The 14649-nt window shown below is 39.3% G+C and overlaps 1 protein-coding gene across 2 annotated transcripts in view; it reads left to right on the top strand.

The window, feature by feature from the left end:
- The window catches only part of LOC131689903 (uncharacterized), a 64333-nt gene that overhangs the window by 24327 nt on the left and 25357 nt on the right, over positions 1-14649 (top strand). The gene's annotated exons all lie outside the window — the stretch shown is intronic.

The following is a 14649-nucleotide window of genomic DNA, read 5'->3' as shown; positions in this document are numbered from 1 at the left end:
TTTGTTTATTTATTTATTTATTTATTTATTTATTTATTTATTTATTTATTTATTTATTTATTTAGGTATATATTTATTCCTTCTTGTTTGACACTTTGTGCCATACAGACTGTTTCTTAAAATAGTCTAACTCAACTTGATTATAAATAATAATAACACAAATGAAGAAACAACATACAACACTAAGCAATATATCATAACAAAGATTTATAACAAGCATTGCGGCAGCTCTCAAACTTCGAATTGCTCGTAAAATTCTCGGAAACAGATTCCTATTGGCCACGTCGATGGAGAAAGTGCAGCGTCTCTCAATCTCGCGTCGATTCCTACCTTGAATGAAATATATGGCATCGATGACTGATCCTTCCATTCAGGTACGAGCATTTTCACGATTGCAGTATTTGTCCCAAGTGATTTGGCGACCAAGGTAGAAATTAAAGGCTTTAACGTTCAACCTTGAAAAGAGAAAAAAGAGTGATTTACATTGGATTTTTTTTTAAATTATTGTTATTGTTTTGTTGTAGTCCGGAAGATGCCTCGTTTGTTGTGGGTTTGCAGTCGAATGGAATATTGTTTAGCCGACTCATATTGTTCTGCCTAGGCCGCGGAGAAACCTCCCCAGCACTCTCCAGAGTGCGGTGGCGGGCCCGCGGTAATGGTATTGCAACAGTGTGTAACTGCACATTTCTCTGCCGCAATGTTGAAGCCGATTCCACCCAAATGCCAACAGCTCTGACGGCAGCTTTAAGTTAGATTCGTACGCACGTCTTATGGTTCCCGGTGACTACCAAGACAATGTCATCCACATATACAAAACGCCCTTCGGTAAGGTGGCAAACAATGAGTTCATCCCGATGAGAAAGAGCGGCACCAGCAGGACGGAGCCTTGGTGCTTCTTAGACAGAGCTAGATCGACTTCCACCTCTAACATGAGCATGAAAACGTCTGCTACTCAGGAATTGTTGCACGAAGAACCCTAAGTTACTTTCAATGCCCCATTTTCTGAGTTGCCGGAGGACTCCTTCGTGCCATATAGTGTTGTAGGCCTTGGAAAGGTCTAGAACAGCGATGTCGATGCGGTGACCTTCGTTTGGGGCCTGGGTTGCCACTTCGCCGAAGGATCCCAAATGTACTCCTGCACCGAGGCCTTTGCGAAAATCAAATTGTCTGAGATCAAGCAGTTTACGATCCTCCGGAAGCGTGGTAAGTGTTCGGTATACCATCCTTTCCGTCACCTCAGATGTGCACGAGAGAAAACTTATTGGGCGGAAATCACTTGCTACCGTGTCGTTTCGCTTTTGGGATTCACGCTGGTTAGCTGGGAAGAGCCCACCTTCCCAGATTCTGTCGAAGCTGAGAAGTAGTGCACCCTTTCCGCTTAGTGGAAGGTGCTACAACACATCAATTAAGATCAACACAGCTAGTAAGAATATTCCTCGACACCGAGGAATATTCTTACTAGCTACTCTAAATATGATGTCGGTGAGTTCATCAGTATCATAGTTACGATCAAAGTCTAGGCTTTTCGAAATTTATTCTGCAAAGACCGGGCAGTCGACGAGATCTAAAATGCATTGTCTTCGGCGTGTGGTTGCTGATGATAAGTGTTTATACGATATAACGACTGGAAAGTGGTCACTTTTACCCATATCCGACGATACCTTCCAGCCGAGTGTTCCGGCGAGAATGCTAGAACAAATAGTCAGATCTATGACCGACGACGTACGGCCACGAAGAAATGTGGGACTGCCGTCATTTAGTATGATGGTGTTGGTATCCTCGGTTACCTCGAGGTGGCAACATTTTTCTGAACCCCAAGAAATGTGGTGCGCGTTAGAATCGTGGTAGGTATATACTATATACATTAGCTACCGTACAATTGAAAGGATAAGTGATGCGACTAGCCGTGGCAATCAATTTGGTTGTCAAAGGAATGGGTTCCAAAGGTATATCTGCTCTGATGCCTACGGCTTCTTGGTAGAGATTAGATCCTCCAATTGTTTCCTAGTGATAACGATTGCTGAAGCTTGGGACTCAATCTACATCGCTGTTGGTGTGGGTTTCTTGGATCGCGAGACAAATAGGGGAATTTCAAGCAATAATAATCTCTAGCTCACCTAGAACTCCGTTGGTATTCCTTTGAAATGCTAGAGTAGAATCCTTTTCGTTTGGTCTAGATGGTGGTGTGCTGAGGCTAGAGTATCTCCGGCGGGATGCGGTATTTGTTGGACTTGGCGGTATGTTAATTTCGGACACAACTGGACATACCCGGGAGACTGAAGAAGTGTCCACTGGACTTGTTATGCTGTGTCTTTTGTCCATTGGGCTTCTATGGAGTTACGGCGGACTAACGGACGGGCTTCCCAGGGGTCGTAGAGAGTTGCTGTGTTCAGTTTTATTGGCTGAAAAGTAGGTCAGGGCACTCAACTGGTCCTGGTTAGGGAATATTGTGAGGTGAATTACCCGGGTGGGAGCCGGGCGCTCTGAGCCAGCAGCCGCCGAAGGCTAAACGACTAGGTACGGAGCATTCACACACGAGGCCGCTGCAAGGCAGAAGGCTTTTTCCCTGGCAGATCTGGTTATGTATTTGTCAGTACTGGCTATGCTGTATCTTCGATCCGTCAAGCTGCTGTAAGGTGGCATCGATCTAAAGGATTGCCTTTCCGAGAACATCAAGAGGTTTGGCGAGAGGACCACGCTGGTTGGGACTTCGAGGTTTATTTGGCGAGTTCTGCAGTTATCGGTGAGCCATGAGCCCGCAATAGGGCTTGGGAATGGAAGTGTTAGTGTCAGCGTAGTGATGGCAAGGTTGTATTTCGTCGTCTCTTTGCTGAGTGTTGTGGAAGTTGCTGTATTTTGCGTCGAAATTGTTTTAACTGATGAAAAATAGTATAAAGTGCCGAAGCGGGTGAAGGAGACAAAAAAAAATCTCGTTGTTTAGATTGCTCCTTAGTTGAGGTGAGGTGCATGAGGCACGGAGGACCTTTTTCTGTCCCGGAGCCCGCTGGATAATTGTCGAGGTGTCTGCTGTGTTATTTAGTTCAGTATCAGAGGCTGAAAAGTAGACCGGGGAAAACGTCTGGTCTTGGTTAGGGATTATTGTTTGGAGACTTACCCGGGCCGTGCCCCTGCATTGGCAGCCGCCGGAGGTTCATCGAATGGGCGCGGGACATCCACGAACGAGGCCGGTGCAGGGGAGAAGGCTTTTCCCCTAGCAAATCTGATTACGTGTTTGTTCTTGCTGGCTGTGCTGTGTCTTTTGTTCTTCGGGCGTGTGTGTGGTGGCGTCGGACTAACGGATAGTCCTCCCAGAGATATCAACGAGTTTGGCGAGGGGTCCGCGGCGCTTAGGGCTATGAGCGCCCGGTAGCGGGCCGAAGGAATAGGGATGGAAGTATTGTTGCCGACGAAGTTGTAGTTCGTGGCCTTTCCGCTCGGTGGTGTGTAGTATGCTCGGCACTGCATCGGTGTTAGTCTAGTTGGATGTGGGTTGTACTGTCTGCTGAAGCGAGTGAAGCTGCCTGTAGAGATGGATCTTGTGCACGATTTGTCTGTGTCGTTTGCTTTGCTTCTCTCTTTGTCGTTCTTGTGATCAGGGTGGCCAGATAATCTACTAACAATCCGATATGACGAATGCAAAATACATACCCCGATCTATAACATTTCTCGCTATTATAACTATTGGACCACTCTGCGTGTTGTCATACGGCGAATTCCAACCCAATAAATATATCGTGCTCCCAAAAAATCCTCCGGAGCACAAATACATCTGTTTTTTCGCTCTCGAACTGTGAGCGAAACGCTCTTAAATGTTTCCATGCACTCATACTTGCACATTACAATATCAAACTCAATAGCTAAACTCGAAATATCATCAATGCCGACTACAAGGTTTGCTCTCTTGTTCTGTTTAGCAAACTGCGGTCGTTTCTGGCTCGTTTCTCGGCGAATACCAAAGAGGGTTTCGAGAGAGAAAACCAATGACTGTCGAACTGTTTACTCTGCGTCCGATTCTGGAGAAATTCCGGGAATACAAGTTGCGGACCAACTCAGTATCTGTTTATGAATTTTAAGGCGGTATACAATTTGGTGAAACAAAGCGGACTATGGCAGATAATGTTTGAACAGGGCCTTCCGACAAAACTGATTAAGCTGATTCGTATGATGCTGGAGAATCATCCCACTCGTTTGTGGCGTAAGATGAATTGAAGTAGGACCATGCACTCTATCCATTGTTCAGCATAGTGGTTTAAGGTACGATATTAAGATCGGATGTGTAAAGGAACAGAATAGTTATCACATGCTTCTTAGATTCACGGACGAAACCGACATCATTGGAGTTGATCGTAGAGCAGTGGAAAAAAGGGAGGCTTCGAGAGTCGGACTGACTATAAACTAAGTACATGATAACTGGTAGAGAGCGAGGCAATCCGAGTGGAGTTGGTTCTGAGGTGGAAATTGATGGGATACGGTACAAAGTTATCGACGAATTCATATATCGTGCACCACTAGTGACATGTGATAACAATGTTTCCGGACAAAACTAGTGTAGATGCCGCGTGGCGTGCGGCACCAGAAACCAAAAACTAGTTTCTGATTCCATGTTGCAAAAGACGAGTAGATTCTTCTTCATTTCTTGAATCTACTCAAACACTTCCTTATCTACCAGTAATATATATTGTTTTGTTACCACCAATATGAGCATGAGCATGAGAATGATGACCGTACAATTCGTAGTTGCTACTCCGTGATTGACCAGAACAAGCGAAATTGCACAGAGAATCAACGAATGGGCCTGGGAGTACCTATCCATTATCAATGTGCACGTTTCGAGAGCTCTATACTTTGCAATATCAATAACGACGCCGGCCACGTCCTTATAGTCATCGGGGAAGGAAAGGAATGTTAGTGCAGCAAACGTTGTTATGGAGACCGTGTATACTTGTTTGTTTGTTTGTTTGTTTATTAAGGTTTTAACCCCAAGGGTCATTCGCCTTTTTGATTTCGTATGCAATTCAAAAATAATAGATTATAATTCATAAAATAATAGTAAAAAATAATCAAGTATTATTGCTACCTTTCTGGGCGCACTGCTTTCCGCTTCTCGTGTTTATCTTCTTTCTTGGTGGTGAGCTTGCTGCTCAGTCCGTCTGCCCTCTCCCTCGCTCATGTTTACGTCCATGTCTTCATCGTTGGAGCTTTGTTCGTCGCTGTTAGATTCTTAGTGCTTTTTGTGTTTTCGTGTGACTCTGGTATAGCTGTCTTCCTTCTTGTTTATTTCTTCCTTGCGTGCGTTAACTATTGGCTTTGTGATACCGTGAAATATTGTTTGTCCGGCATGCATTTTTTGACCGGCTGTCTGTGGTGTATCAGTAGATGTCCAAGACTGTTTGGTGGTGTGGGATGTAGTAGATGACTATTCTTTAGTTGTTTTGGCACATGGCTTTCCGTAGTGTGCCGTTTTGTTACAGAACTGGCACGTGGGCGTCTGTCCAGGGTGTGTGCAAAGGGTTCTTTGTATGTAGTTAACACCTTGCGATGATCTGGCCTCGAAAGTTAAATAAGACGGTATAGGTTGGTTCAGTCGCATTCGCACAACCCGAACACCGCACAGTGGGGCGAAACTGAATAAAGACGGTCAAAAGTCTTTCCTGAGTTTCACAGATGTTTTCATGATTTGATGTCTTCAGGAAAGTTTCCTAGGACTACATCCCACATCTTTTAGGATAAGCACTTTAATTTTTCTTAAGGTGCAAGTGTCACCTAAAAAATTTTTTTTTTAGCTCGGCAACCAAAAAATTTTTTTTGTGCGGAATCTTGTAGAGCAATTTATTTTGAACAACTTTGAAGAACATATCTGCCATCTATATATTTTTGCTTAAGTGATATGTACGTTGCACCTTAAAATCAATTTTTCAACTTTCTCTTCTACAACTTAATTTTTTCTACATTCATATATTCTAGAAAGTTTTAGATGCCATCGAAACACACAACTTTTCTGAAGACTCCAATGATGTATGACATGTGTATCGGGATATAAATCGATTTTTCTTTAAAAAATACTCTTTTTCATTATAAAATTTCTCAAAATTGTGAAACTTTGTGAACCAAAGCATGATTAAATTCGCCATGTTATGTAGTAAATATAAGCGAAGTATAACAATCCGGACATTTCGGGTTTTTTAGTTTTCCTACATTTTTATACTGTATAATGCATGGATATTTTACAGTATCTATAGAGCGGGCGTTAGTAAATCAACACGTCATAATACAGAATACTAAACTCAATGCAAAATATTTCTTCTATTATCAACAATCAACATGTAAAAACAATGAAGTGTATGAAGCACTAATTATACATTAGAAGGACGCCTAAATTGCTTTTTACGCGGGTACATTACACGCTTAACAGTAATCCAATTATTTATAGCATTAGTAATATTTTATTGTGAATTATTGAAAATAAAAGAAAACACACATCAAAGCAAATATCATTCTGAATCACTCTCAGAGCTTGCGTTTTGTGGATTTTTGAGTAACTGGAACGAAGAATGAGAGGGATAATACCAAAATTATGTAATCTTTCCAAGATTAATCATTTTAGTCATCTTCTTCTATATATATAAAAGTGAATGTCTGTATGTATGTGATTTATGGACTCCCAAAAGGCCAATTGCCCTAAAAATTTATACGTAGTAGACATTTGTCATGGAGCGTGTTTGTGTGCTATTGATTGGGGATTATCTGCCATGGCGCTTCGGAACAAATTGTGTTTAATGCTATTTCGTTGAAAGTCGCAGCAACACGCGGCGGGTATTGGCTAGTTCAATATAAAATACTTCTATTGTATAATAAATGCTTCATACACTTTCATTGTTTTTACATGTTGATTGTTGATAATAGAAGATATACTTTGCATTGAGTGTAGTATTCTGTATTATTACGTGTTGATTTACTAACGCCCGCTCTATAGATACTGTAAAATATCCATGCATTATACAGTATAAAAATGTAGGAAAACTAAAAAACCCGAAATGTCCGGATTGTTATACTTCGCTTATATTTACTACATAACATGGCGAATTTAATCATGCTGAGTTTTGGTTCACAAAGTTTCACAATTTTGAGAAATTTTATAATGAAAAAGAGTATTTTTTTAAGAAAAATCGATTTATATCCCGATACACATGTCATACATCATTGGAGTCTTCAGAAAAGTTGTGTGTTTCGATGGTATCTAAAACTTTCTAGAATATATGAATGTAGAAAAAATTAAGTTGTAGAAGAGAAAGTTGAAAAATTGATTTTAAGGTGCAACGTACATATCACTTAAGGAAAAATATATAGATGGCAGATATGTTCTTCAAAGTTGTTCAAAATAAATTGCTCTACAAGATTCCGCACAAAAAAAATTTTTTGGTTGCCGAGCTAAAAAAAAAATTTTTTAGGTGACACTTGCACCTTAAGAAAAATTAAAGTGCTTATCCTAAAAGATGTGGGATATAGTCCTAGGAAACTTTCCTGAAGACATAAAAGCATGAAAACATCTGTGAAACTCAGGAAAGACTTTTGACCGTCTGTTTTCAGTTTCGCCCCACTGTGCACCGTTGGGAATGCCAGGGAAAAAGTTTCTCTATGTGTCGTTAGAGACTGATTCCACTTCTCCATACTTCGACATGAATCTTTTAATATATTCCGTGCGTAGTACGAGGTACCAGATCATGGAGTTTTATTTCAGTTAGATCGACATCCATATACACGGGGATCTTGGTTTTGACGTTTTCATATTCGACGTCATGTTGCATGTTGTTCTTTGCTACGAAGCTTTCTGCCTCGGCTAAGGAGTTGAACGTTATTAGTACTACATTCCTGGTGTGGTGAAGCTGGACGTGTGAAACCTCTGTAAGATCAAGTTCCATTTTCACCTTGACCAACTGTTCCACCTCGCGCACTGAAGGTCTAAGACGGGTTTGCGAAAAATCAATCGCGATTGTGTTCTCCCGTAATGGGCGAAATTTATTTTGTTGTTCACTCATTTCGCTCGAAGTTAAGTGCAACGGAACTTTTCTGTGTCTATATGTTACACGTACACGTTAGAACAGCGCGACGCGGATAGTATTTTTTGTTTGGGTGCTGTTCGCAAGCGGTACGCTATTTGGCTTCTGATCTGTACGAGATGAGGAAGCAGAGTGTGTTACGTATCGGTTTCGTAACGTTTACTTGTGGTGGTGGGGCCACACTGTACTCACCAGCAATTAGGGTCGTTTCACGGTTGTCTCCTTGAGAAATTCACACTGGGCGGACTTTTCTTCCCACACTATGGTCACTGAGCGAATCGTAATTAATTTTCGGCGGAAACAAGTACCTAAAGGAATGCACTGTAAGCAAAATGGACGACACAACTTGTATATACAGACCATACACTTTTTATTTAACACTACTATTCTTTTTTTTTGATTTCTTGACTTGAGCCAGAAGGGCTATTAATAAAAACAAACAAATTTATTACTTGCTTTTTATTCGACGAAAACTTTCTTCTGTCGATACCGTTGCGATCGTGATGACGTTGGTCGACTTGCAGCTGGCTCGATGAGGCGCGGGCTTCGACGGTGGTGCAGTAACGTACTGACGATAGCGACGGGGGACTCCTGAAGAAGCAGCAACTCGGCCTATTTGTAGCGGAGGCCTGCGTTTCACTTTTGGGCCCGGAGAGTGGTACAATGCGCACTTTATCTTCTACACGAGTGTCTAACACTAAGTCGAGTGGGATTTACAACGTTTTCGGTCTAGTAGAGCCTACCCTCCGGTACTTGGGTACTAGCCTCTACAATGGCGTAAAAATCTTGCCAATCACTGATCGTTCTTGCACTCGCGTCGTACTAGTACACTACACAGAAACCGGTAACCACACTTATCCCACTCGACTGGCCGGACAGAACCTTAACGTTCGTGTGGTGGTTCTGAACGGCGAAAACAAGATCCTACGGATCAGCTTATATCACAAGACTTTTCTTACGATGGAAACGCGCGGTCAAGTATCTAGTGACTCGCTGCTGCTAGTCTTCACTCCTCCGGGCCGGTTAACTATTAGAGACCGCATTACTTTTTCGCGGTAGATTTTATCCTTGCCCTGTCCGTTTTCCAAAATATACCCACCGCGCCTCCTCGCATCCCACCCCGCATTTGATGACGGTGATGATGAGATGACAGGACGATGACGGTTGACATTTACAAAAATTTTATCGTTTTGGTTGGTGTCACGAAATATTTTTGGTACAAAAGCTATCAAGAATATTTAATGTGCGGTACTTTTTTTCTTTGATTTTTTTTTAAATATTGAACAATTATAACAAAAAAATATAATAACAAAATGAATAATAAACAAGCAAAATAAATAACAAATATAAATAAATAAATAAGCAAATAAATAAACATATGAATAAATAAGTATATAAATAAATAGATATAAAAATAAATAAATAAATAGACAAAAAATAAATAAATCTCTGAACAAAAAAATAACAAAACCTACGTTTGACACCAACCTGGGCTATTAAGCAGAACTTAAACGCGACTCAAACATGCAAGCACGGAGTAGTAACGGTTTGACGTTTAAATTCTACTTAGACATTTACGAACAATAATTTCAAAGTATAAACAAAGAACAGGCGTCGTCAAATACACGAGATAGACCGTACACTGTTATTTATTTATACGACAAAAAAATAACAATATTTACAAATATATACAAGCTGGGCTCAGTGACCAAAGCGACGATATTGTGACCTAAGAAATCACAGGTCACAAGTGTATACCTCTGCATCTCCACGATTGCCACGGGAAGGACTTTTTGGTAGTAGAATGGGTTAGAGGAACACAAATCTAGATTTACCTTGATAGATGATACAATCTATGCAACTCTCAGAAGTATTATCATGTGTTTATTGCTCTGGGCAGCCGGCGGCCGAAAATTTATGATAGATTTATCGTTTGTTAGAATAATTTGGAAATGATCGGTTTGTGAAAAAGCAACTTCAGCTCCTGACTGCCGACAGTCGGGAGTGTTGCTCATGTTTAATTGAATCTAACGGTATGTTCACGATTCCATTATTCCTTGTTCCTTTATTCTAGCGAACCACGACATTCTAAAAACTATACAATACCATGAAAAGCGATTACCTTTAGTGTTTTGAGACATTGATCGATATGGATATGGTAATACCTATATAATTAAAGATTTCGTAATACAAGTATTATTCATCGTGTATAAACTTTGATATTTATATAGCAAATAAAATGACAATTATATATTGGTTTCCTTTTCCGCGAACAATTGAATAAGGTGCCGATTGTTATGTAATCATCATAAGCTACCTGAAGCGCATTTTAAACGGTATAAAATAAGCACAACCGAAATACCTGAAACGACTAGCTTTGTATATCGAATATACAACCGGTGACGCTAATTTTTACACTAATTACTAGTACAAAATTGGAGACGATAAGAACGAAAAGAAAGTCACCTGTCACCTTTTACGTCAATAATCAAGCTAGCATATTTTATACTCATGAAGAAATAACATGACAAGTTGAAAGTATACAATACAATGAGAACAATTAATTAATTTGATTTCATTAAATTAATTAATGAGACTAAAAGTAAGTCAATGAATATAACAATGAAACATACGGTGAGTGTTAAGTCAGACCGGACTAAGTGGCATTGTATTGATTTCGAGTTTAAAGAGCTTGAATCGCAGCATCCGTAATTTAAAATTTATTTTTACTATAATTCTTGCTTATTGTAGCATATTTCAAATCAGCTCAAAGTCGAATGCAGCTGAAGAAATTCTTTATCCAGTGCTATGATTATCTCATTTTTTAAGGTTTTGCGACTTAGTCCGGTCTGACCCAACACCGACTATATATTTTTAGTGCTGATATAACTGCCGCAAATTGGTAAATAGCTTCTGATTCTTCTCATTAACCGCCAAGTCTCAACCCCTAATATATGAATCTACAGTCATCATTTCACTCAGACAAGACCATGCGTATTCCCCACGCACATTAAATGACCCATGGATTAGTTTCAGAGTTGGTCAAATACACACAAAACAACCAAAGAAATTAGTTTGATCAGTCCAAAGAAATGTCAGCTCGATTAGCATCAACCGGCGGATACGTGTTCCCTTACAATGCCATCAAATTAAAGAACATTTAAAATTACATACGCAAAATATGTACAATTCTGAATATAATAAAATAAAACCTACTTCATTATTTGCAATAAATAAGATCAGAGAATTTAGTTCCCTAACCAAGATGGTTCATTTTCAAAGATAGCACTGTTGATGAATCACCTTATAAAATAGGTGATAAGGGACGCGAACGAACATAGCTGACCACCGCTTTTTGTTTATTTTACACTACCAATATACTTTTAAACAGATGTCGCGAATGTAATATACATTTCTTGTTGTCGCCTCAGATTGTTTATTTCTACAAGAAAATGGCTTCCAGACATTTTCTTGCACCTCGCCGTTACCAGACAATAAACTCCGTTGAGCTAACGGGTTGAGCAGTGTCAATTAAATGATATAAAAATGGTTTGATTTAAAAGGTTAAATCCGTGCAATTCCTCTAATCGATCTTCAAATAAGAACTAATCTATAGTATGGCCCATCAATATTTTTATTGTCGAAGCCTGGTACGGTTCTCTGCGGTTCTGTGACTGGTATACGGCATTCAGCTCTTTGAAACAATTTCTTAACTGTTGAAACAATTTCCTAACTGTTCTGTGTAAGAAAAGCCAAAATTGAAGTGTTACATTTTATGAATCATAGCAAAAATGTTCAATCAAACCAGCAGGGGGTGGGCAGGGCATAGCATAGTTGGTAAATCGATTACCTTATATGCAGTTCAACTGGGTTCGATTCCCACCACGCACATAGGGTTAGATATTATTCTAAAGAGATTTTCAAACCCGAAAAGAGGCGAATGACTTTAAGGTAACAACCTCTAAAATTTAAAAAAAATCAAACCAACAGTTGTTAAATTACTACCCTGATAGTTTCATGCACCATGATGAAACTACTTTGAACAACAAATCTGTCTACTAAAGCCATGCCCATAGGTATATATAAAGTCAGATGTTTCGCGTTTTTTGAATTATTCCCAATTCCTCTCAACGTCTCCACCCAAAGTATAAAAGTACCCCTCGTGCGAACAGAATAGTTCTGCGCTATTAAATTGATTACATTCGTACCTATTATACGAAATGGGCCTTTCCATATGTTCCTGCCGAGCGCCTGCTAGAATATGTACCTAATGTCTGCACGTACCTATATTTAAGTGCGCGAGCTTTTTGTGCTAGGAAACCTTAGCGAACAACACAAAACCGAGCGAACCACCCACGTTTCGACCTTTCAACATTCACCATGTAGTCGGACGTATTCCGAAGGATATTTATTCAAATTCGACTCGAATTGCGGAACTTCCTGCACAGCCGGCCATTATGGTGTAAGGTTTCCTGTTACTCCTGAACCGAAAACATCGAAAGCACATTGAAGCTCTTCACGAAGAAGGGTTGGACGATTCAAAATCAAATCAGGCCTTAGCGTGAGGCAGGAGAAAGTCTCCGTCACAAAAACAAGTATCAAGCTTTATCAGTGGCTCTCAATCGGTATTTTTAATTAGTTTTTTCTGTGTGGCTTAGTTATTTGCATGAAAGAATAATACACATACCAGAACGGAAACAATAACAACATGTGCTGCTGCTCCCATTTTCTAAAAACCACCCATTCACAGTACATGTACCTCATTTCATTCAGTCTATTATGCTAATATAGCTTTGATTACAGGCCGAAATCACCAACCGACGGTTATGTACATAAGGGAAATATCCAACTAACAAACCTGGCCATAAATCAGTAGCTACTGGTTTGTTTTCTCTTAATGCACCTGAAGAAGTATACTAGTAGCGTTGTACGCGAGCCCTCGGCTTAATTTTTTTATCATTCTGAAGAAATCTCTGCTACTTTCCACGGTTGGTAACTTATGTTTTTCGGTGGACTTTAGCTACTAACCTTAACTAGGAAACATTTGGCCCTCTTCACGGGAGGCGTTTCATTTGATGAATTGTTTATGGAAATTGCTTTGCGGTGCTGTCATGAATCATTGCATGTGGAAATTGAACCAGAAAATTTTCTCATGCCAGAATGTCAACAAACATAGTGGATTGTTCATAACTGCGCATTTACAAAGCCCAATAATCAAGCCAACATAAATGAAGTAAACTTTTCAAAAGATTTTTGGTTATGTTAAACAGAAAAACAGATCGAAACATGAATGAGTGAAACGAACGAGCAAATATTGTGAAACATTAATGAAAGAGCCAGTGTTCGAAACTGCAGCCTTAAGGACTTCTATCTACTAATCATAACGCATTCTTTGGAAAGTAATAACAAAGACAATTGATAAAAACGTAAAACATCCGAAGAGCGTCTCGAAAATATATGCCTCATTTTGGTCTTATAATGAGTGTCTTCTGCCCCTTCGGCTTTTACAGCACACACGCCTGAAGACAGAATCGTCCGCAAAGGTGAAGACATACTCTTTTATAAACATATTACCCGAACTTACAGTAGAGCGAAATATAGGGTTCCAAAACTATTTTTCTTTGAAAATGATGGGGTCAAAAAACCCGAAAAAACGTTTTTTCATAAAGATAGGTGCTTTCCTCTCAGTGTTAGAAGCTGCTCAATTTTTGCCTTCCAATATAATTCTAGAATATTTACAATGGTCCAATTGCGTGGAAAACGTAGTAGAAGTTGGTAGGTTCTATCAGTTATCAATAATATTGCAAATTAACGAAGATATCTCCAAATTTCATTTATCGTCATCAACGTAAACTGCTCTACTGCTCCATTGGAATCCAATCAAATTAATTACAAAAGCTTCAATTCTTGAACTTATACTTGGAACTGTTAGTGCTTAAAAAGAAAGTAATAATCACAATTATTCGCGTTACTTATTTTTGTGAACCAATCTTGCCTAAACCAAAAGTTATAGCTGTTCGAAAACGTTATTGTTTATAAAAAACATGGACATGAAAGGGTTACAAAGATATGGATAGTACCTCAATATTTACAATTATTATTTACAATACTATGCAGTTACGCATCTCTTCTGTCTTCCAAGTTTGGGCTGTTCCCAATTCTGTTATGGGCCCGAACGTGTACCACCAAGCGACAAAATTCGTGTATATCTGTTCGAAAGTCTACAAAGAATTGATGTTTTAGCTGAGATAACTGGAAAACGCTAAACCTACAATTTTAAATTTCTTGCTAAAATTTTAAATTTCTCGTTAAATGAAAAATATGACAGATAGAGCTTATATGTATTCAGCATTTTTTTTTTTTTTCTAAAATTTGTTATTCCACAATTTCACTGAAGGTCATACGGTTCAATCTAGACTGATAAAAAAGTCAAGTTTATTGAATAAACTATAACCACCAAAACTGTTGTTTTAACAAAAAGTAGTGGCTCACAAACTATGTAAACGTTTCCAAAGACATAATAAGGCTAAGTAATTTAGTTATAGCAAAACTTAAAATTCCTGCCAAATTTGCATTCTGGACCACTGTTTTA

Source organism: Topomyia yanbarensis, chromosome 3, assembly GCF_030247195.1.
Source record: "Topomyia yanbarensis strain Yona2022 chromosome 3, ASM3024719v1, whole genome shotgun sequence".
Taxonomy (NCBI): domain Eukaryota; kingdom Metazoa; phylum Arthropoda; class Insecta; order Diptera; family Culicidae; genus Topomyia; species Topomyia yanbarensis.
The sequence above is the reverse complement of the archived record's forward strand: the minus strand, read 5'-3'. Positions and strand labels throughout refer to the sequence as shown.